The sequence below is a fragment of the Monomorium pharaonis genome, chromosome 5 (genome assembly GCF_013373865.1).
Source record: "Monomorium pharaonis isolate MP-MQ-018 chromosome 5, ASM1337386v2, whole genome shotgun sequence".
NCBI classification, from domain to species: domain Eukaryota; kingdom Metazoa; phylum Arthropoda; class Insecta; order Hymenoptera; family Formicidae; genus Monomorium; species Monomorium pharaonis.
In genome coordinates, this window is record NC_050471.1 from 6804962 (window position 1) to 6822455 (window position 17494).

At 36.0% G+C, this 17494-nt stretch overlaps 1 protein-coding gene across 1 annotated transcript in view; it reads left to right on the forward strand.

The window, feature by feature from the left end:
• The window catches only part of LOC105837887 (sperm flagellar protein 2), a 56234-nt gene extending 46391 nt beyond the window's left edge, over nucleotides 1-9843 (forward strand). Inside the window, exon 11 of the mRNA XM_036286954.1 lies at nucleotides 4907-9843. The gene's annotated coding sequence lies outside the window, so the exon portion shown is untranslated. The remainder of the gene's footprint in view (nucleotides 1-4906) is intronic.
• The last annotated feature ends 7651 nt before the right edge of the window (nucleotides 9844-17494 follow it).

Consider the following 17494-nt stretch of genomic DNA (forward strand, 5'->3'; position numbering starts at 1 on the left):
GCGCTTTGACGCAGCTGAACGATTTCCCTTGCGCATACAACGCGTAATTTTAATTTCAAATTTCGGGTACTGGAGAAGATAATGTTGAAGAATTCAAAGAATCGCGATAAATATTACTGGATGGACTATGTAAAAATATTGAGTTTCCGTGGCGTGTGTCGTATATGAAATATTTCTTTTAGACCGTTGGAGATAATTCCCGAGGACACGGAACGTCACACAATTGAAAAGTTCTAGCGTTTTTTTAAACATATATTATCTCGTCGTTAAACTGCAGCCTTATCTATAATCGTATTTGGTTTAAACGAGAAGTTTAACGATAGAAAAAGTAAATATACGTTTTTACATCATATTGAATTGCGAGTCCCCCTAGTTTTCTCAAGTCGATAAAGGCGAATTGTTAATTTATAGAGACGGACGTATCGAACGATTCTTGGAGTGTTAATGAGACAACACTTTTACGACTACGAACACGGTGTTTCCGATTAACATTAAGTGGTCTTTGTTATCTGGACTCCGACGGTAGGCATCGTAAACGCACACGCGATCCGTGCGTTCGCGAAATAGCGCTCCGTCCGTCCGTGCTGTCCCCGTTGTATACGTACGGTGTGTTTAAAAGGCGTTATTTACAATGCGCGCGATTATACCCCGCGCGATATACCCGGCACGATTTCGTGCCGTCTGTCACCGTGTTTGCGAGCACGTAACGCGATAATTCGCGTTGCTAAGTTCGTCCGTAATCGCCATTAAACGCCTACAAATGGTCGCGTCATACGTTATGAGAGCCCGCCAGATACTCATCTATTTTATTACACGTGTAAGGTACACAAGTACTGGCTGGCTTTCAGTTATTTTCGTGCGAGAAGCTTACGAATGCGAAGCAAAGGTCGTTCCTTTTTTTTTTACTTAGAAAATTTTTTTTAATTCGGCCTTTATCTGCAGAACAAATTGGGTAAATAAATAAATGTATATTTTTTTAGTTTAACTTCTTTGAGACACCTTTTATAATCGAGAATCGGTGCGCGCGTTGTTACGCTAACTTTTACTTTAGAACTCGCGGGGATGACGTACGATTGTTCCGCTGCATGTAAACGTCAGCCGATGCTACCATCTGACAGGTCGCTGCTTCGTGATGCAGTTATCTCTTCTATCGCTTCTTCGTTCCGTTATCCACGAAGGGTGCAATATATACAGAGTGACCCAAATCCACCAAGTTATTTCTAATCTTGAATTAATCTTCAATCGAGATTCTACGATATATTATCTTTTGATAATCTAATTAATTTCAAACGTTAATTGACGATATTTTAATTACTAGTGCTACGAACTATAATTCTGTTTAAATAAAACCCATTTAATTTTATTGATTCTTTTGCCTACATTTTGACTTATATTTTAAACATTACTACTTTCTTGGCGACGGTTTTATTGAGAAAGAAGGACTTTTTTCAAATTGGTTAGAAAAGTTGTGAGTTAATCTAAGATTCTGCACACCCGGTACAGACGATCGGTTTTGGGGGTCAATCGATTCGCAACTTGGAACCGGTCCAATGTTCGTGACATGGCGGAAGCCGTTCTTCTGTATAACCGATGCCTCTCGCGGGTTTTCGCGTTTCATCGAGCGAACGGTGGAAGCTGCGGATAAAGCGAACGAAAACTCGATTTCGTTGAGTCGTACCCAAGGGCGGTATATCCGACATACATGGTGTCCGTGAACGAATTGAACGAACCAAATATAAAACAAAGATTGTCTAAAAATGATGTAAAAAACGTATTTATGTATGTAAAAAATAGAGACAGAACTGCATTAAGTATATTACAATAAATTTTCTGAGAAAATATTAATGTAAGGTTAAATGTCAGATCAAAAATATTAATCGGCTAAGGGTCGGTTGTTTCAACTTATTGGTAAACTTATCTATCAGGTAAGCATGTTTATCTTTATTTTTTTTAATAAATAAAAATACATATTTACCTAATAAATAAGTTTACCAAGAAGTTGGAACAACCAAATTTAATATTACTTTTGCTTTAAAAAGGATGCAAAGGATAATAATGCAATTCTTAAATTAACATTGAATGTATATATATAAATTGATAATTACATGATTTTATCTTTTTTAATCATAAGAAATTAATTCTGTAATATATTCATTCCTACAAATTAATGGATAATACGAAAATGGGGATTTTTATTAGTATTACCTTCAAAAGTGAGGTTTAAAAGCGGCTTGTAACGGAAATCGTCCCTCGTTTAGTCAGTCTCTTTCTTTACTACGGCGAGAAAGATTGAAAGAGTGGCGAAGGAGGGGTGGGAAGAAAAAACTCGAAGGTCGTAGATTTCGCTTTTGGCTTGATTACGCGATAAAACACGTCGTGAACGAAGGGAATATCTTCTCGACGTTCGAATCGAGCGCCATGAATAAAGCGCGTCGGAACGACCTCTCGAATCGAATTTCCTGTCCAAGATCCGTTTGTTTATCACGTACAGCGCCATCGATTCGTCCATTAAAACAACGTCGCAATAAAAAGGTATATATTCGTTCCTCATCCTTCTCTTTCTTCTATTCGCGCAATATCACCAAATCGAAATGACATCGTAAATCGCTGATCGGAAACATAAAATAAAGAGCGTGTCAAAAGTGAAAAGCGAATTTAGTTGATTAAAAATTGATACATATTGCTATCCTGAAGTATCGATTATCTGAAAACTGTCATTATCACTGTTCTACTTTAATTTTTAATTCTAATTGATTCGCATTCTGCAATCATTACTAACATTGTAAAAATTCATATGTAACGTTCTATGAAATAATCGGCAGGTCTTTTATGTGAAGGAAAATTAAAGAAAAATATTTGTTCTTGGTTTTTCTTCTATTCTTAAATGCTCTCTTTGTAACTGAAATTGCATGCGTTGAGTTTGGAAGACTTAATTATAGTTTTTCATTTCGATGAATTTTGAAAAAAACGTTTTGAGTCGGACGTAATTCGGACTTTTGTTCGGTAATGTACTGTCGTCGAAAATCGAAGTCTGTTTCTACTCGATACTCCTGTACTGGATTGGTATGTGATGCTTGACGTTTAATTGAATCTGCCTGCGACAAGGGACACGATCGCACCGTCCAATAGGACACGTTTATGTTTCGCGAGAAAATTGCATTAGTCCGAGTTTTGCGTGTACCTCGAGAAACGAGATAGCTCCTTTTTAAAGCAAAATAAATCTCTTATTTTTGGTCGATCCCACTAAATATGCAGAAAAAAATTAAATCTCTGTAAGTTTTGTAGTTAAATATTTAAAACTTACAATGTCCCATTTTTACAAACGTAACTAAAGATTTTTCTACATTGTATATGTTCTTTTTTTCGTAAAAAAAGGTGGAAATTCTCACTGTGAACAATTTTAATCCGCAACGTTAAGAATTTATGCATTTATATTATATTTGTACCAAGGGACTAATATTTATATTTTTTCTATAAATTTATTGGAGAGATACTTCACGTAATCCATCAAAAGTAGGTAAATGCTGTTCGTCTGACAAATAAATTTTATTGACTCAATAGATTGCTCTGTGTAACTTGTCTTCTGCGTATAAGTCCGGGAAATAAATCGCGCGTTTATTTTTCCCTGTTCAAAAGACAGGTATAGGTACTGAGGGAAAAATTAAATGCCTCTATTGTCATTATATTCTTTTGAACGGTTTATTTGTATTGTCTTCTCGTTGCCTTTTAATTCCCAACTATTATCATATCGCTCGCGGTATAAGCTACAATTCGTTTCGTTTGGCCTTAAACGAAGTCATCATTTTATTTTGATATACAAATAAGAAATTTTATACTATACGTAAATTTTTTTTTTTAGATTAATATATATATCCGACAGATAAAAACTTTATTTTCAATTCGAATTTAATTGTGAAGGAGTTTCTATGTATGCTGAATGTGCGATTAAAATGTTTTTCTTTTGAAATAATTCCGCGAAACACAAAATTTCCACGAATTCTCCCTCATCATTTCTCAACATCACGTTTGAATTCGTCATTCCGAGCCATTTTTACATCGCGAGTCTTGAACTCGTGCTTTATTAAAATCTTTCTCCCACACACGTACACGCACGCGCGCACAAGCTATTTCGCTGTTGTATTACGTGGAGTTATTTCGCGCGAGTCATGCCATGCGAAAGTGGCATAATAATGCGACGATAGCGCGCATTTATAACTGTTATTTATTCGCAATTTTTCTCGTCTGTGGGATCACCTCGTCCTTCGGACATTGCCCGTGATATTATACTATTTTAGTCTGTGGTTTTACATCCTAGTCTTAAGAATCCGCGATGCAATGGTGCATAAGAAATGAACGTCTTTTAAGATATATTGTGTAATCTGGCTATGGAATCATAAATAGAATTAAAATTAATACGATATAGTTTATAAAACAGAAAAGAAATTCTTGTTCTCGGTATTTCTTTTCTGTCATGTTCTTTCTAAACATACTTGTTTATCGAATATAATTAATTAAATATTGAAATATTTTGCAAAAATATTGATTTTTTATCACATTTTTAGGATAAGGCTTATGTAAATTAAGATATCTTGTAATAATAAAATAATAATATAAAGAACAATATATGTAAAATAACGATAAAAATTTAATAATAACGAAAATAATTGTTTTTTTTTAATTTTTAATTCTGTAATATAAAATTTGTATATTTAATGACAAATTCAAACTATTTATCAATAATCAGTAAAAATATGATTAATAATTGAATAATAGAAAATCCGTTTAAAGGGTTTTGTTTAAATGTTGCATTTGTATGTCATAAATAAAGATATTTTATATTTGCGTATCTATCTTTTTCATGATTATTTTTTGCATTTTATTTATTTTACATTTTTTTGTGTTTTAGATAAAAGAAATATCGCATCTGAGGCACGTGGAGACGTTTTGCTTCTTCATTAAAGTAAGTACAATTTCTTCACGTTATTCTCACAAATATTTTTTAGCGGAGAGAAAGAAATTACATTTGAATGGTTCCATATTTATTCAACAATGTTTTATTTACACAAATATACTTGCTAAAATTATGTTTAAAAAAGGTAAAGAAATGCAAGAGATTATTTGAAGCATTTACAAAGAAACAAAAAATACATTTATAATACCGAGTGAAAAGTTTAAAAAGGAAATGAAATATGTAGTAGCGCGCACGTGTAAAATTTAAAAATGAAAAATTTTGACAAACTTAGTTTTCTCCGAAAGCGCATTGAGTTTCTTGCGTCGAATGTTGGTGGACATTGTCGGTCAGACATCTCAGATTTAGACGCTCATTCTTCATCTTTTCCATGCTTTACGCTTATATATTGGACCGGCAAGCGTCCTCAGCGTCTCGGATCGCGAGAGAACTCGTCGTCCTCAGGAAACGACGATTGATACGATGAAATCCTCAATAAGAATCCAATCTTCGAAATGGCACGGCAAAGTTCGTACGGTCGCGACGAGTACTTTCTTAATACCTGTCCGACGGTTTTCGCCCGGGACGAGAAACTTTTTCTCACATTTTTCGTTTTCTCCCCTCCCTTCTTTCTTACGCGACCGACGAAAGTCCCTTCGTCTTGGAGAAAATCCAGGCCGGATTGTAGTACGGTCGGTCCATTCGAACGAATCTGCTCGTTCCAATTCCCCATTCTGCTTCCGCGTAATAGTCCGATTCGGTTCCGATAGAAATCACCCCGTATGTCATCGGGCGAAAAATAGCCACATCGACAATGCAACTACTGATAACGAGCAGTTAATTTGTCTTCGAGTCTCAGTACGAATTCGCAAACTGTTTTCTCTTCTTTATCCATGTTATAAATAATGTCTGTCACTTTTATCCATTGAACTTACGGAATGAACCTGAATGTATCGGCAACGTTATCTTCATATGCCGTTTAAAAATAATGCTCGATAAACATTTTCTGGATTATACGTGAAAATAATTTGTAATAAACATTTAAAGTCTATTTTAGATTTAATGAATTCAAACTATATATATATATAGAAGATAATTATTGTGATTATTATGCCAGAATAATTACCACACAATTACTTGGTTCTCGCTGCTATTCGTACTTGACGATTCATTTTACATTACATTTTACGTGTGATTTCATGAAGCGGCAGGAATGTTGCATACGACGTTTCGCACGCATTCTTGCATTCATTGTCAAGGAATCTCTTTAATTTAAGTTGTAATTAGTGCCCGCGACGTGCGAAACAGACGTTTCTTGTTGCGCCGTGTCGTAACAAATTGAAACGCGCGTCGAAGCGTCGCCCGACAAAATACGCCATTGTATCGCGCGCAACGAGCGGGGTATTTCTTTTCTCACCGCGTTGCGTTTACATTTCACGCGGAGCTCTGCCGCAGCTTTGCAGCGCTGATCCGGAAGCAGAGATCTGGAGATTAAAGCGCAAACAAAATAACGCGCCGCCAGCTCGCTCTCCAGCGAGTTTTAGAAACGTGGCTTCCAGATAACATTTTTTTAGTATCGCGTAAGCTGCTTTAAAATTCTTTCTCTTTTCGCGACGTAACCAAAGAGAACGGTATCGATAAATCTTTCGTGGCGGAAACGTTTCGCAAGGAACAACGTCATTGTTATACTGGACGCAGCGAAGAATTCCGCATTAAATAAAGATCGAAAAAGCATACAAATTATATATGTATATATACTATATATATAGCATGTAATGTGCTTTGAAGAGATTTCTATCTTTTCAAGTTATGGCTTTTAATTTAATCACGAAGTAAAAGTTACACGGTCGTTTCTCTCGAGACAATCGCGACGTGTTCCTCCAAGCGTGAAGAAATTTGCGTGCACGGTCGGTTCGCAGAGACGCTTTATCTCTATTGCGGTCAACAATGAGTATTTTTATAATATACTTGTAAGCAGCATATTTTTTTTTAATGCCGTGTCGAATAACTACGCGCCTCTTAAATGCGATTTCGTGTCTGCGTTCGTTGCAATTTTTGATACGCACAGTTTGCGATAAATTGCACCGCGTAACTATTTTTTTTTTCTTCATACGTTTCTACTACAATTATTTAGATAACAATTGCTATGTAGTTATGAAATTGTTTTACATTATCGCATTGTGAGTCTTAAAAAGGCACATCTGCGTGTTTTAAGTATGAATGGTTGAGTCACATGTTTTGATTAGATAATTTTTATCAAAGACAGATATCTACTTTTCATGTGAAAATTTTAATTATAAATCTTCAAACTTATTTTTGTTTACATAAGGATGAATTGTAACTGTGATTGAGTAACAAATGTTCCTTTTACTTAACTTTCTTTTTTTTTTACTGAGAAGTAAGCAAGGCTCTGAATTGTTCGCACATTAACTGTACTACTTTACTGATGTTACTGCAATATTTATCCAAAAACTTTGCGGTTTGAGTGCGATTAATGGAAAACGTACGAAATTAGCATTTCTGCTGTATGTAGAAAATTGTTTGGAAATTCCGTTAATCACGTACTCGGGGTATTAACTTATGGGGTGCGTTCAGGAATCATGCCCTGCTAATTCTAGTGAGCACCATATCTAGTAGACGTAAATTATAGAGTTTTAGTTACTAGGATATGTTTCTGAACGCGTCCATGGAGAAACTTCGTGGTCGTTTCACAGATTCTCGCACGTCTTTCCGAGAAAAGAGCTTTCCCCTCCTGTCTCTTTTTCCACCTCCTTTCCCTTGGAGTATCACTGTGAACACGATGGCGAACGTTACTTTCAAGAATGCAGCTTCTACGAGTCGCATCGCACGAATGCAAGCACGAAACACACACACACACCACTCGCATACATACATACATGCGCGCACGCTTGCACGACTCCTCAGATCTCACTCACTCACACTCTTGCACCCCGATGACCGTGCGCTATAATTCATAAATAATTTATGTCGACATTGCGCGGCGGTCACGCGATCTCGATCGTGTCATCCGCTTTTTGCCACGAAACATTTTGCCGCGGCGACCTCTGCGCTCTATCTACCGTCGTCCCTGTCCCGAATCTATCGGGAGTACTATCTCGGTCATTGCTGATTTACACTTGGCGGATTACGGTTACATTGTGTATCAAAATACGACGACCGATATCGGAACCGCAGAGCCCTTTTGAGAGAGTCCGATGGGATCGCAGCGTATAGTCTTGATCCTTTTGGAATATGTAGGATTAGGACGATGTACTCGCGTTAACTGGTGAACTAGAATTACATTGACGCTGTAATTTCAGGATATAACGGTATATGTTTTTGTATTTTTTAAAGCCAGACATCGCATAATTTTTTAATTAACTACTCCTTGCTTTCTCTAATTAACTCTCTGAATAAATTTAATGTAAATCACATTAATAAGTATTCATAACTGATTATGTACAATTTTATATGTAATTGTGTAATAATTATTAATATATAAATTTTTAATTGACATTTTAATAGAATATTCATGGGGAATGTATATCAACCGGAGTAACGTTACGCAAAGCTTTTAATAACGAAGTGCCGAGCCACTTCAACTCTTCCAATATGTATTTCACATTATATTATTTCAGTATTAACCAATCACGGTGTTAACCGAGATGACACTTTATTCTGTTTGGACCACTAGACTGACCGCGGATTGAACAATTTCGATCTTTCGCGGACGCCACCCGAAGTACCACCGCGTCAATTCGCATCACGACACTCACGTCGGACGATTAAATGACGTAGATACGTGACGAGTCGTGTTTACCGTTTCGTATCGACACTCGTTCAAGAGTTTCGATTGCGGCGGTGTTGCACGCGTCTCGGAAAGAAAAAAAAGAAAATTAAGGAACACCGACAGCGGCGCATTTCGCGCTTCGAACGGTGGCCAAATTGCGGACCGTTGTCGCCGTCGAGCCGCCCGCGCCGTTTGCTCGCGCGAAGCGGAACAACACGTTATCGTTTCGTTTCCTCGTAAACCGACCGCAGTTTCATAGAGATAAGAGTTTCACCGGTTAATTAAGATAAAGTCGCTGCGTTTTAGTAGCTCGATACCATCGTTACAAGAGGTTTCCGATTATGTCGGCGCGGATGTGCGTCATCGGCGGATACAACTCGAATTGAATTTGCACGCAAGTTTGAATGCGCTCCAATAGTTCCCAGTGCTTGTCGCGAGTTCGCCAGAACAGTTTGGTATGTATGAAAGAATTATGCAAAATTTAAATGGTAACGGTAAAATTTAAATGAAATTCGAGTTTATTTTTATTAATGAGAAACGGCGAACTTTCATAGCATTTTGAAAAATATTTGACTATACGGGCAGGCGTTTAAATTTGTTCACATATAGTTCGACACGGTATATATATTGTGTTTGTGTTGGTTATATTTCCTCTACGAAACTGTGTGTACACACTATGTTTAGCTATTTGCAATTGCTTTGCATTTATTTGTAATTTATTCTCGTTTCTCCCCTTCTCTTTGTCGCGTACACGTTTCATTTGTTCGGTAAATATCAATCATTTGCATACTAATTGATCCAAAGTGGTAGTTTAATGCTAGCTATTATTATCTATGCGCATTTATGCGCTTCTGGCAAGGATTGTGTACTGGATAACAGCCTGTATTATTAGCATACGATTATATGTGCATAATAATCTCTAGCTAAATACTGTGTAACATTTGAGAATGTCGGGTGAATATTAGCTTTGCTGTTGATGCGCGTTTACACTGTTTTCTTTTCTTACCAAATTTGAAAATAACAGTATATTTGCTCTCGCTACTCAATGTCACAATTCGAAAATGAAATTTTATCTTTGCAGAAACGTCAAAGTATTTTCAAAAGATGAAAACTGGAAAAATAAAGAAAACATATCTACGACGTTACCTTTCGTACACGTATCGATATACGGAATCAGCACTTTTATTTGGAGGAGAAATATTTTGCACATAAATGATCCTTCTGAAAATAACATGAGGTAGAGAGAAAGAGAGCGAGAGAGAGAGAGAGAGAGAGTCCTGAGAAAAACGGTACGACACTTCCGTCCGTCCTTCTTCTTGCGATTCTTTAGGATTAACGGTGAAGGGATTAACGTGAGAGGAGATGCGGGACGAGATATAATTTAAATTTGATCCGTCATGGCGATAACGAGCGCGGAAGTTTTTCCTTACAAAGATAAGCGACGCCCAAGAGTCATCTTCGTCTTGTCTGTTCGGTTTATACGACGTCCGGTGCGGTGGCGTGACGGCTATATAGAGGGCTTAAAGTTCGCCTCTAAAAGGGCACTCTTTGCAGGGAGAAGGAGGGGGAGGGGGGGTTATTAACGAGGACAGTCGTTAAAAGTCGACTTTCTCGAACTCCTCGTCGATTAATTTCCCTTAGGAGCCTCGAGGTCGATATGACAAAAAGGAGGCGCGCTGATGGGCTCTAAACGGGCTCTCCTCCTTGGGTTTCCTCCAATTAATAATAGCACTTTGCAAAAGCGTTAGCCGATAAAAGCTACTCCACTTTGTTTTGTTTTGCCTCGATGAGAAAAACATGCAATAATAATGTCCTTTGTTTCTTCACTTTATACTCTCTTACAAAATTAATTCATAGCCGCGTAACTTATGAATTTTGCGAACTTCTTTCGGACATAAATTTTTTGAATTTACGTCTCTGTCCGCGCTGTTCGGGCATCGATTTACACAATGAATGCAGATGCACAGCGAATTTTTTCAATTGCACCGCGTTCCAGATAAACGATCTAGCGAATGAATGATAAAAATCCGTTTTCAATTGAGAAATTGAATTCCTACATGGAGAGTAGGAGAGGGAGGAGGAGGAAAGAGTGGACTTTATGGCTGGCAATACGCGTCCCGGGAGAGAGCATTTCGCGAACGCACGATCTGAGGTTACGTTTTATACTCGTAAAAGCTGGATAGAGGAAGCCGCACGAAACGCTCGATAACTGAAATCCAATTGAGAGAGAGAGAAAGAGAGAGGGGGAGAGGGAGGGAGAAAGACTGCCTGCTCCGCTTTGCGCTCATAGCACTTTCCAAGTTGCCTCGTTAAAGTTGGCGAATTCCACCAACCGTGAGACGGAATTCGATACGAGAGCGGGCAAAGAAGAATACGACGACGAAACGATAGCTGTCGTCGCCGTACCGTAATTTCGGGTTCATTGCGCGCACCTGTGTCCCGTAGACGACGAAGACGACGACGAATTGACTGGCGCTTCGCGGATTGTCGTCAGACGGCGCGGAAAAATCGAAGATTGAGTTGCTTTATGTGCTCGGAGAGAAGGTCCACAATGTTGAAGATTGCTTCGGAATTGTTGCCATTTCTCCGCGACACTTGGTGGATTATATGGTGATTCTTATAAACAACACTGAGAATCAATCGACGATTTTATTTCAATGCTCATCTTTTTCGGAGTTATTAGATAGAAGCTTTGAGGACGTTCAATTTTGTAAGACTTGTTTGCTGCGATAATTTAATTTTTGTGAGATTGTGAATTAACCTGAGCCATAGCTATTTCACTGAACGGTGGAAACTTCAATAATTTTAACAAATTAAAATTCAGAAAGAGAGAAATTAAAGTAATTTTTTTTAAATTTATTTTAAAAACCTTTAACAGGATTTATTTAATTTTAAAGTTTGTCATTAAAGTGTAAATATTAGAATTATTAGGTTAAGAGAATCGATTAAGTTTTTAAATGACAATTATAATCCGCCCACAGGTTATTCACTTTGATGTTACAATGTATGAAGTTCATAAAGTACATCAGGGACTTAATTAGATATTTAGTGCAATAACGGCATGGAACGCCGATAGCATTCTATAATGTCGAACATATTGTAACATGTACAATATGTAATATTTTTTTGCGTTTTTTTTTGCATAACGATCTATATATATAATTTATATTATGTTATAACAAAATTACCGCACGGCACACAAATTTAATTGGACGTTGTCAATCGATGATTTTGCGAAAGCATCGAAAAATACAAAACAGATATAATTTGTTTGATGAAAATGAGTATTGATAAACTATTGATGCACTTTTTACTCGGGTCTCACTGTATTTTCTATCTCGAGGCAATTGACAATCGAAATCAAATCGGATGTTTGTACAGAATTCTTTCAAGTATTCCTCTTCTAAATTGCAAGATTCTATCCGAAGGTATACGAGCTTGGAGAGAAAAGAAAAACAGCAATATTCGTACTTTCGAAACTTTATATTCGAAACAAATATGTATTGGTATCTTTAACAATATAAACTTTTTAAAAGGAATTGTGTTGCGGTGTTGAAACATTTGGTACTCGTAACTTTACAAAATTATTAAAATGTTATATCTTTCTTAATGTAATGTGTTTTATGTATATAAAAACATTGTGTACATTCTTAGTGTTAAAATCTAGTCGTTTATTTTAGAATTAAACAGCCAACAATTAAAAGGAAGAACGCATTCATAATTTGTAAGATACTTAAAGTACTTTATATTCAAAGTCTTGAAAGCAAATTACGGGGTTGCGTCACTCTCGCCGTAATAATTTCACAATTGCGGCTTGAACGATTGTGCTATATCGCAATAGGGGATGGCTCTAAGGAATACAGTTTCTCATTGGTTCCGATTCTTTGAAGAATCTTGAGGGAAGTCTTGAAGCATCTTGTCCGTAATGGGATTATATATTTCAGGCTTATATGCGAGCATCTGAATAACTGCAAGTTTCTCTGCATTATCTTCAACCTTGTCATCGTCTCAAAGAAACTCGGAGAGTCTTCCATTGAGGTTAACGTCGGATCCAATTTCGCTCCCCTGGAGAAATACTGTTTCTCCGTCGGCGGTGGAGGAAGTATCGTTTCGATGTATATAAGACGTATCGTTTTATCATTTCTCTCGTTCGATTCTCTTACTTTGTAATATCTACATAATTCGAATACGCGGCTTTAAAAAATTATATTAAGGGTGTGTGCTTTACAGTCTACTTGAAGTTAATTTTTCTATCTTCTTTCAGGGAATTTGAGTAATTAAAACTTTTTAAATTTAGAAAACGTAGAACACTTTTTAATTAAATCATATTTAATATAAAACAGTGAAATTTTATTTTGAAAATGTTTTTTAATTGTTTAAATTTTAATTATATGAATTGATTACGTTACATACAACACAACAATATTACCTTTAGTTGTTTACATTTTTGTTTAATTTTTAACATTATTATTATTATAACTATATTTAACAATGTGCAGAAAATATATTACTATAATATAATATACAGGAAGCAGTTTTTTATCTTATCCGGAACGTAGAATGCTGACTTACGTCCTAATAACTGCCAGGCTCGTTGTTCTAACTTCTTGGTAAACTTACCTATCAGGTAGACATGTGTTCATCTATTTTTTTCTTAAATAAATAAAAACAGACACATATTTACTTGACAGATAAGTTTATCAAGAAGTTGGAATAACCGATCCTTAGACTTGTGCGATCAATGGCGAGTTTTGCTTTGTTTATTTTTATTTTGATTTTTTTTATGGTTGCTACACATTTTGAACGAAATACATATATAGATTATACATTCGGTATCTGCTATTCTAACATTTTAATATTTAACGTATAAATTTAATTGGACTGCATAAACGTATTAAAATAGAAATCCAGATTCTCTTTCCCCAATCAGTCTAGTAAGAAATCTTTTATACTTATCGGAACGATTATCTTCTGAAATATATACCACCGAGTCTGACAGTACGGCAAAAATATTTGACCTAGTGCGGCGAACTATCGTGTTTCTTCTGACGATAAACGAGCGAATCTATCGTACAGCAATCAAGACCGAATTGACGTTCGTTTCACGGCACATTTTTTGTCTGCAAAGTGCAAGGTTCATTCATTCTGACTTTTCTTGCGGTTTCTTTCCAATTTTTATCTTATCATTATCAATGTCACAGAATACGCACTTGACGTAAGCATAGGCGTAGACATCTGTCACTGCGGTTGCATGTCGAACGGTATGGCGTCTTTTCCTCTGCTTGAGATGTTTTTATTCTTTTCCCTAAACAAGTTGTAATATCTTTTTTTAACTAACGCGAGAGGAACGAAGATATTCACAAATTACGTAAACCAATATAAGCGTTAAAAGATACTTTTTTTATATAATCTGAAGAAAAAAATATCTGAATACAATATGAAATATATTTATTTTATAAATACAAAGAATGTAGAAATATTTAAGAAAACAATCAATAGGCTAATGTCAATAAATAACTATAAAATGTATTATCACATAAGGGAAAAAAGGATTTGTGTAAATTTAAAAGTAGAGAGAGTGTATATTCTTGAAATTTTTGTCTTGTATGTCTATAGTTCACATTTAATTCGAGTAAATATGGACGGTCAGTGAAATGAAAAATTACGCGGCCAGAACACAAACATAGTACAATACATTGCTCTCGCTAGCCAAAATAAATTAATTACGATACGAAGAAATATAGAAATAAATGCGAAATCGGAGCGCACGCGTTTGAAGCTGCGCTTGTTGTGCTGGAAACCAATCTCGCAATATACGCGTATGCGACCAATTATCGTCGGAGAGTTAATAGCATGAAATTTTCAATTACATCGAAGTACTTCAATCGGGAAACGGTGGTGTTTGAAATTGCGGCATTCCATGTAAAGTGGATCTCTATTCGTCATTATTATCACAGAAATTATTGGAATTCGCTATGTTTTATGATGAAACGTGATGTTTTATAATTCAGCATTATGTTTCGGAAAGCCTAGTAATACAGCGGTAAAGGTTTGTTGATTCGACGTCGTGCATTACTCGCGCTGTGAGATTTGCGCTCCCTAAAAGAAAATATTATTTTTATGCACAACGCTTATGTGAGATATCGGTGTGGCCATAAAATTATGTGACATAAATATACAAGTATGATGGCGTTTGACAATCTGATTATTTAAAATCCGAGAAAAACATATAATTTCTAATTATTTAAACTGAATGATTTAAGCAAGTCATATTTTACCTTGAACTTGAATGCAACTTAAAATTCATCTTAGACTCTTGCAAACTTGTATAGGAAGATAAAATATATTGGTTTCCAGATTCTATGATTTTTTGAAAATATTGTTCCTTTATGCAACGTGAAATATGTGGCCATCGTGACATCTTGTATGTTTTGATTCAGAACGTGTTTTGTGACGCGTTTGAAATTCCCACGTTCGTAAGCGTTTATTGCGATGTCGGTTCATAAATCTCGAGTGATTTATCAATGACGTTTTTTTTTATACGTATCACGAGACATTTTATAACGGAAACAACTTTTTTTTTCGCGTGACAGTCGTGAGCGATCGCGTTATCCTGTAATGTGTCATCCAATTCTAAGTTTGAACAGTGTTCGTGAAAGTACAAAAGCATTATTATCGCATTATCTTCTGTAGAAAATAATATCTCTCTTATGTTTGCTCATTGCCATTGAATTTATCATACGGTTATTCTTAAAAGAACTCATATTTTTATAACAATAATATTGAAAATAATGTTATTATTAAAAATATATAATTTCATATGTAAATCTGTTACAGCTTGATAGTATTTTAACGCTTGTTTTTTTTACATTATTTTCAATATGACACGTAAAATTTATATTAAATTGGTAATGTTTTTTGTTATAGATATAGATCTTACAGGTCAGTACATTAAACTTTCCGATGTACTCCGGGTGCAATTAGGATTTCGCCGACGTCTAATTGCAATAGTCCCAAACACGTTACGGTCGGAACGAACTTCGGTAAGAAGCTTTATTGCGATTCCCGCAATTTCTGCATTCGCGGAAACTCGACTCTGCCAATTCTGTTGGGACGAAAAGACTTTCGATTAAGTAGGAAGCGCCTACGCATGGTCATGCCGAGCATGCTATGCATCATAACTTTCCGGGACTGACAGAATTCATTTAGCTGAAGGCAAATGCGGTGAGGAAGCAATCGGAGAAGAACGTCTCAGCTCCGAAAGATATTGTCTAGCGAAAATCACTTCGATTTTTTACAATTTTATAACAAAATTGATTTTATTCGTCGCGAAAAGAGTATATATTTTTTACATTTATAAACAACCATGTACATCTCCTTCTGTTTCACTGTTTTATTTTTCTATGCTGTCTATATCGTTATTGATAGCAAAAGGAATATTGTTTTCGCGCAAAAGTAAAACAAATATTGAAGAAATGATTTTTTGAGAAATATTTTCTACAAATAAGAAGATAAAATAGAAACGTATGTAAAAACGATAATAATTCCAATCGGGCACTAGAGCGTAATCCTCAATGGTAGAAGTTGTGAAAACACGACTCTATATTAGTCTTGTCGATGTGTCCCCAATAGCACGATGTATGTACAGCTGAATATTCATGATATACATATATCTGCTATCTGTTCGTTGCTTTCGTTAACAACGGGTGTATCGGCTCGTTCTGCGGCTTTGTCCACGATGAAGTATTGTGATTCCACCGGGCGTTGCGCCGCCGACGGCGACGTCATTTGGAAAATTTGAAATTTGAATGAGCCAGCGTTATCTTCCATGGAAATATCGTCTGGTCCGTCGCGTTCGAGTTCAGCAGCGGGTTCTACCTCATGAATGCCTGGTAACGGGATGGTTCTCATGACCACCGATACGAAAAGAGAAGCGGAGGAAGTGAAAACGAATAATAAAACGATCTTGCCTTTGTAAATATTTGCACAGTATTTTAATTTTAATATTGGATATATTTGATTCTTTTGATAATTCGAAATAATGCGTTATTCATGAGAATGTTGAACAGCGAAACATCCGCTGTCATAATAATTTTGCATTTATTTTAGCAAGAGTGATTAATATTTATACTTATGTTTTAACAGCATTCCAATTTGAGTAACTCTTGTGTATTGGGAGAAAGCAAGAAAATCTTTTTAATAAACATATATTAAGCTAAATGTAAAATCGTGTTGCTAAAATCTGTTTGTGCAAACTCAGAATTTTGCATCGCGTCGTTGCGATTTGTCAAGACCTTTAGTTCTCGGTAATTCGATTGTACGAAATTTTGATCGCGCGGAAGGTCGAGCTCGCACTCATTGCAATTAGTAATTATTACATGCCTTTTTGTGCTATAAGGTGGTTACGTTGCGCGAGTGTGCGTGACACGCAGAAGTGATTTTCATGCGAGTGTTACCTAAGCGCGAAAGATTATTAATAGCGACGCCCGGCGCCGCGTCGGTGTGAATTGGTTGCAACGTGCTCATGAGATATGACAACATGAAACTTTGTTCTCAGAATACTGATGTGGCAACAATTTCCAACATACAGTTTCCAATTTTCATCGGCCACGCTCTGATTGGCCTTTCTACGCCATGATGTGATTTAGTCATCTATTCTGCGATTTTCAGAAACTGCATAGACGATAGAAAGTAAAATAGTACAAAATGCATGAATAAAAAATCGATTACTACTTTTTTTTTTACTAACACAATAA